Source organism: Moschus berezovskii, chromosome 6 (genome assembly GCF_049115385.1).
Source record: "Moschus berezovskii isolate FMDL1 chromosome 6, NW_MosBer_1.0, whole genome shotgun sequence".
NCBI lineage: Eukaryota > Metazoa > Chordata > Mammalia > Artiodactyla > Moschidae > Moschus > Moschus berezovskii.
In genome coordinates this window covers 36,313,688-36,320,415 of record NC_142465.1, presented here as the reverse complement: position 1 = coordinate 36,320,415, position 6,728 = coordinate 36,313,688, and the positions used below count along the sequence as shown (strand labels likewise).

General features: G+C 42.0%; 1 pseudogene; it reads right to left on the bottom strand.

Annotated features, from left to right (window-relative positions):
• Positions 1-708: 708 nt before the first annotated feature.
• LOC129536007 (olfactory receptor 10AD1-like) lies at positions 709-1,655 on the bottom strand (annotated as a pseudogene).
• Between the last annotated feature and the right edge of the window lie 5,073 nt (positions 1,656-6,728).

The following is a 6,728-nucleotide window of genomic DNA, read 5'->3' as shown; positions in this document are numbered from 1 at the left end:
GAGAAATATCAAATAGTCATGTACTTAAGAAAACTAAAGGACTGAGGAAGAAGAGATTTGATGCCTGGCCTCTCCTACTTGCCTTTCCCTAACACACAGACGCGTAAACATAACACCAAATGCAGCTGCATATTCTCCCTCATGGGCTAGTGGAGGCAAACAAGATAAAGTTCAGGCTGATGATGCCCAGGTTTTCTTTTTCTTCTTTTCTCTAACTTCTTTGGTGTCAACTGCTCCCTAATAACCTTTTTCTTTTTTCTTCCTCTACTGTTTCTCATACAGAAGCAGACTGGATGAGGACAGATTCAGGAAGTGAGAATGAAATGTGAGAAAGAAAAACAGATTAAGTTGAAAGAAAAGGTTTATTCCTAAATGTCTAGGCAGAACTCAGGCTGGGAAGAGCATTTAAAAGTGCTACGTAAAGAAAATGAAATGGAATTAAGTGTACTTACGTGTTATAGATCCTGTTGTGAGAACTTAGAAGAAAATTACTCAGGAAGGTCTCCAAGTCTCCTGAAAAAGGTCCAAGAGAACACAGTACTTAAAGATACATCAGACAGATGAACATTAGACTTTAATAGGAACTTCCAGGCCTGATGGTGGTGCAAAGGAACCTATGAATGCTCTTTTTCTGGAGCCTCTCAGCACTGGTGAGTTACCCAAGTCTCAGGGCTGGAGGAGGAAGCTGCCCCTCCAGGCATCTGCCCACTAGACAGACTCTGCCTGGGAAAGACTGCTCCTCCCAAGGGCCCTCGCCATCGCCCCCTTCATTTCTTTGTTTCGGAAACTGTAGATGATGGGGTTGCACATGGGGGGTGATGATGGTGTAGAGGAGGGAGAAAGGTTCGTCTTTGTCAGGACCGTGTGTGCTGCAGGGGTTCATGTAAGAGAACATGGCCGAGGTGTAGAAAAAGATGACCACGGTCAGATGGGAGGCACAGGTAGAGAAGGTCTTCCCCCGACCAGAGGAGGCGCTCCTGCCCAGGATGGAGGCCAGGATGCGGGCATAGGAGATGACAATGAGCACTATGGGGCTGAGCAGCACCACGATGGCATCGGCAAAGATGACTCTCAGACTAAACTGGGGGTCTCCACAGGAGAGGGTGATCACTATGGGGGCCTCATAGAAGAAGTTTTCTATGTGGTTGTCTCTGCAGAAGGGACCACGAAATGTCATGTAGTCAAGCAGGATGCTGTTGATCAGCCCAAAGAACCAGGCCATACTCACCAGTCTCACACAGACCTGGTGGCTCATGATCTGAGCATAGCTCAGTGGGTGGCAGATGGTCATAGGCCATGAAAACCAAGAGGATGCAGTCAGCCACACCCACACAGAGGACCAAGTACATCTGGGTCATTCAAGAGACAAAGGAGACAATATGGTTTTTCACTATCAGGTGGATCAGCATCTGTGGGATGGTGGTGGTGAGGAAGCAGACATCCAGGAAGGACAGGTGGCCAAGGAAGCAGTACATGGGGCTGTTGAGCCTGGGGTCTGTCCAGGTGGTGAAGATGATGAGGCCATTCATGGCTATGGCAAGGCGGTAGAGGGCTATGACGAGGGCAAAGAGCAATGCCCGAGTGGAAGGGGTGCTCTGCTCAAAGCCCACGAGGATAAACTCTGTCACAGTGCTGTCATTCCTTAGGTCCGCTGGCTTGGATCCACTTGAGGAGGAGGGACAGAGAAAGCACAAGAGAGACAGCTGTAGAATAATGCCAGGTACTCCCTTGAGTACAGAAACCCACCTCATATTAGTGGATGTAATATAAAAGATGAATGAGTGGTGGTAAATGTTTTGTAACTTAAGTAAACATTATGTAATTGGTAATGTTATAGGGCAGTGAAAAATGCCAGGGTCACCATAGGTGCATCCATGGAATCATAATATCCAAAATTAAGGCAGTGGTGATTATATTTTATTCTAATTTACTCAGGCTCAAGTCAAGTATCTGTTCCAATATCTTCCATGTGGAAGGGTTCGCCTGTAGTCAAATTGAGGTGAAAGAACAAGATAGTTTTCTAGAACCCATGCCAAACGGAGGAGTGGAGTATTTCAGAGTAGCTGTTCTTGGATCATATTGAAGATGCACTTGAGAGACATTTGAAGATGTATTTTTCTAGGAAAGGAAAAAGCTCAAGTATAGTATCTATTTAAGACAATGAATGGGTTGAATTTTTAGAGAAAATAAAAATATGCCAACTCTCAGGATTATCCCTTAGCTGAGAATGATTAGCGTTAAGTTGAAACATCATACTCAGCTCTTCCCAATCATCCTACTTCTTTCCAGTCTCATGTTCCTGGTGGTTGCTGCTGCTGCATTAACCACCCACGCCAGGCATGCTAGAGATGGACCTGGTGGTGAGCTCTGGCATGCTTCCTATTAGGAGACAGTTTTCCTGCTGGGGTGGGAATTTAGGGCAATACATAACTGGGTAAAAGGATCCAACCATTCCCCTGAGAACAGGGAAGTTCTGAGCAGGGCACAAATTCAGTCGTTTTGGATAGACGTTCAGACAACTTCAATCTGTCCCTTTACTAATAGAGAGTAAATCTTGTTCTTTTCTCTATCATCAGAGAACAAGCATCCAGAATTCTCATGCTCTATTCTCACTGCAATTTTTAGGAAGTCATTATGTTCATATTAAGTGTCTCCTGCTTTTCATCCTATTTTGGAGTTAGGATATATCGGACAGATCTTTCACTTTCAGATTTTTATAGACAGTGTATTTGTTCTCAACATTCAGTTCTGCAGTCACTCTTCTTCATTTTCTTTTCTTCCATTCCCTTTTATACACACTCTCAATTTCTACCCTCTTTTTGTCTTTCCCATGGTTTTCCACTTACTTCCATTTCTCACTCTCTTCTTCCTCTCCCTTTCTCATCTCTGGTGGTGGGCATCTGTCATTGAGCTACCTCTGGTTGAACTCCTCTCTGCTCTCCGTGTCTTTAAATCTTTCAGGTACCTAACTTAATTTTAAAACATACCTATGCCATTACTTCCACTTCTTTCTTGGGATCCCTGTAGGTGTTTCCTGATAGGACCAGGCGGTGTTTGGGTAGCAGGCCATTCCCATCATAGCTGCTTTGAATGATCCCCTAGAAATTCCTCTCTTGGGGGCCCAGAATGAGTAGGGAGGGGCATAACGAACTGTTTAATCCAAGAAGTGGCTTTGAATCCTGGGCACAGTAGACTTGTTGAAACTGAGGTCAGAGTCTGGGCAAGTGAAGTAAGTGAGCTACACTTCAGACAAGAAGAAACTGAAATTCAACCTATGGAATCATTATGATTTGCAGGAGTTCAAATGTTTATTTGTGGCTTGTTCATTAGAAAGAATATTCTGTGATACCTGGTGTCTTGTTAACTATAAGAGTTAGTCAGGAGTTAACCAACAAACATTTGTATAAGTAAATGTGACAATAATATCTTGAAAATCACATCCTACCTCATTCTGTTGCTTGGCTGGTAATGATGTTTGTCACTGAATCACTGTGACAAATAACAGAGAAACTCATGGTGTTTGAAGAACCTGTCCAGAGAGGATGGTTAGACTTGGTGGGCCACTCTGGAAGAGAAGTTTTGTATGATGGCCTTGTTAGTTCTCTTTCATCTATACCATGGGTGATGAATGTTTATTTAAATAATATTCCTAAGTTATATAAGCTTCCCAGGTGGTTCTAGTGGTAAAGAACCCACCTGCCAATGCAGGAGACAAAAGAAACGCAGGTTCGATCCCTGGGTTGGGAATATCCCCAGGAGGAGGGTATGTCAACTCACTCCAGTATTCTTCCCTGGTGAATCCCATGGACAGAGGAGCCTGGAAGGCCACAGTCCATAGGGTTGCAAAGAGTTAGACACGACTGAAGTGACTTAGCATGCAGGCACTAAGTTATGTGTTTACTGCACTTTATAGAATAGGTGAGAAACTTTACAATTCATGTATTCCACTTATTAGTAAGCTTATATTGTTCTCACTTTTTTATAGTGTTTATTTTTACTTAAGATTTTTAATTTTGTCTCTGATAACTAACTGAATTTATCACCTTGATTTGAAATCACATTTTCTTATAACTATTAATAGTTGAAGAAATACCAGCAGGAAAATAAAGCTAAATTCTCCTTTAGCTTCAAAAAGCTCATATTATTCTATAACATAAAAGATGTCCTTGCAAATATTATTTCTGGCAAAGAATTTTCTAAGACTGGACATTAGAAATTGTTTCTATGTGCTATAAAGCTAATCTTGAACCTCTAAAATGTAATTTTGATTGGTAGGTCTTAATTATGGCCATGGTAATATATAGATCAGTATCTCTTTGTTTTCTAAAACATACACTTACTTGTGAGATTTCTTTGTTAAACTAGAAAAGGATCATGGGATTTTCTTTTTCCAAGTGTGTAGAGATTAAATAGCCACTCATAATTCCTTGGGTTTCTTATGTAAAAACTGAAGGTCTGTAATCTCATTTAAATTAACAATAGTTTACAAAATAGTTTACACCCACCCTCACATTTAAACCTCAAGTTTATTATTGTAATTTAATGATGTGATTTAATCTCATTGAAGAACCTGCATCAGAGGAGCAGCCACATGAAGGTAGAAATGGGATTGTCTTAATACACCACTATCCCTGGGTAAACAAAGACTTAATGGGCAGGAGAACACAATGTTAGGCATGGTTAGGGGTGTGTGAGGAATAGCAGCTTCCATATTCCTGATGTTTCCTTCCACATGAATGAAACATTTGTAGCAACATACCCCTGACCCTTCTCTCTTCCTTCATTCGCACTATCTCATGGAGGAGAGATGGAGTGGTTATCTGATTTTAGAAGGAAAGTCGAGCCTATGTGTCTGTCTCTTTCCTTTAGACTTGCCTTTTGGAGTAAGTAACCATCTGAAACTGCAATACTTTGGCCACCTCATGCGACGAGTTGACTCACTGGAAAAGACTCTGATGCTGGGAAAGGTTGGGGGCGGGAGGAGAAGGGGACGACGGAGAATGAGATGGCTGGATGGCATCACCGACTCTGTGGACATGAGTTTGAGTGAACTCCGGGAGTTGGTGGGCGTGCTGTGATTCATGGGGTCGCGGAGAGTCGGACACGACTGAGCGACTGAACTGAACTGAACTGAACTGAACTTTCTTAAGGACAGGTTCCACCTCTGTTTGGGGAGGCAGTGTTGTACCTGCCAGCAACAAGGAAATAAGTCTGTCTAACTCCGTGTTTCTGCATCAGTAAGTCCAATTGCTCAAATTTCTGTAGTATTAATAAAGTTGATGTTTTACCCTCCATGTTCAGGTGCTACCTTATTTGTCAATTGACTCAGAAGTGAAGGAAGGAGTAGTGTTATTTATTGGACTCCATCAAAGTCCCAGTTATTAGTAATATTATCACATACATGGAAATAAAATTATAAACAAAGAAGTATGATAGCGCTGTGGTTATAACAAAAAGAAAGTGAGCCACAGTGGTGTTTGGCAAATCCTGAGAGAGGAGGAATTCTGCTAATAAACACATATGTTGAATTCTCAAAGAGCAGTGCTGGTGACTTGAGAGATGTCCGCATTCCGTGACCACAGGAGCACAGTGAACAAAGTGTGCTACTGTGGACTAGACTGGTGGGAAAATGTCTCATTGTAAAGGAAGACTCTGGTTCCTGTCAGTTTTACAGAGGGGCCAGGACACTTTTGAATAATTCAGCAATTAAGCCAGTATGTTTCTGTTGCCTTCCTATCATTTTATAACTACAGGAAAGAAAATATAATAGAGCATTGTATCGCTTATTTATTCTGTAGAGTATGTTTGTTTTAGGGATGAGGTTGGTTCACTCATGTTGTAAAGGAATTCACCAGCCTTGTCTAAAATCATGTTAAGTTCTTCTCTTAGAAAGCTTCAGCCTCTGTTTTTTGCAGGTTTGCTTTAAATAAAATGTCTCTCTAGTAATTTCAGATCTTACACAGCTTGAAGCCTGGTCCCTCTTCTGTATACTATAGTTGTTTGCTTTTTTGATTACTCATTTTGTGACCTCAAAGCAGAAAAATGTCTTCTGGGTGAAAACTGTTAAGGTAAATATATTCATACTGGGTTCATGGACCCAGGGGAATCAATAGATGTTTCAGAATGTCCATGAATCTCTGAAATGTTATAGGAAATACTGTGTGTGTCAAAGCTATTTCCTTGGAAAGTCCACAGTTTAATCAAAAGCAGCTGGAACTCACAAAGGGTGAAAACTTGGATTTAGAGATTTCGAGTCACTAAAGTCCTGTAGACTTGTCTTCTTTAAGCTGAATATGAACTTACTCTTTTATCTTGAAGAATTGTTTGTTTCCTCAAAAGTGTCTCCTATGGAGAGTGGGTGAGTGATGGTTGAGCACCCAATTCCACTGCCAGTGACCTTTTGAGATTATAGCTACCCCCAAGATGTCTCAAAGAAGTCCAGGCAGTTCATATTATCTGGGGTTTTGGCTCCCAACTCTGTGTTGAGGAACGCTGGGTATCATCTTTGAGGTGGACTATTTGGTAAGTTTTTTTTTTCTTGGGCTACACAGTAGCTTAAAGCCTGTTGCTGCTGCTAAGTCGCTTCAGTCGTGTCCGACTCTGTGTGACCCCATAGACGGCGGCCCAACAGGCTCCCCTGTCCCTGGGATTCTCCAGGCGAGAACACTGGAGTGGGTTGCCATTTCCTTCTCCAGTGCATGAAAGTGAAAAGTGAAAGTGAAGTCTCT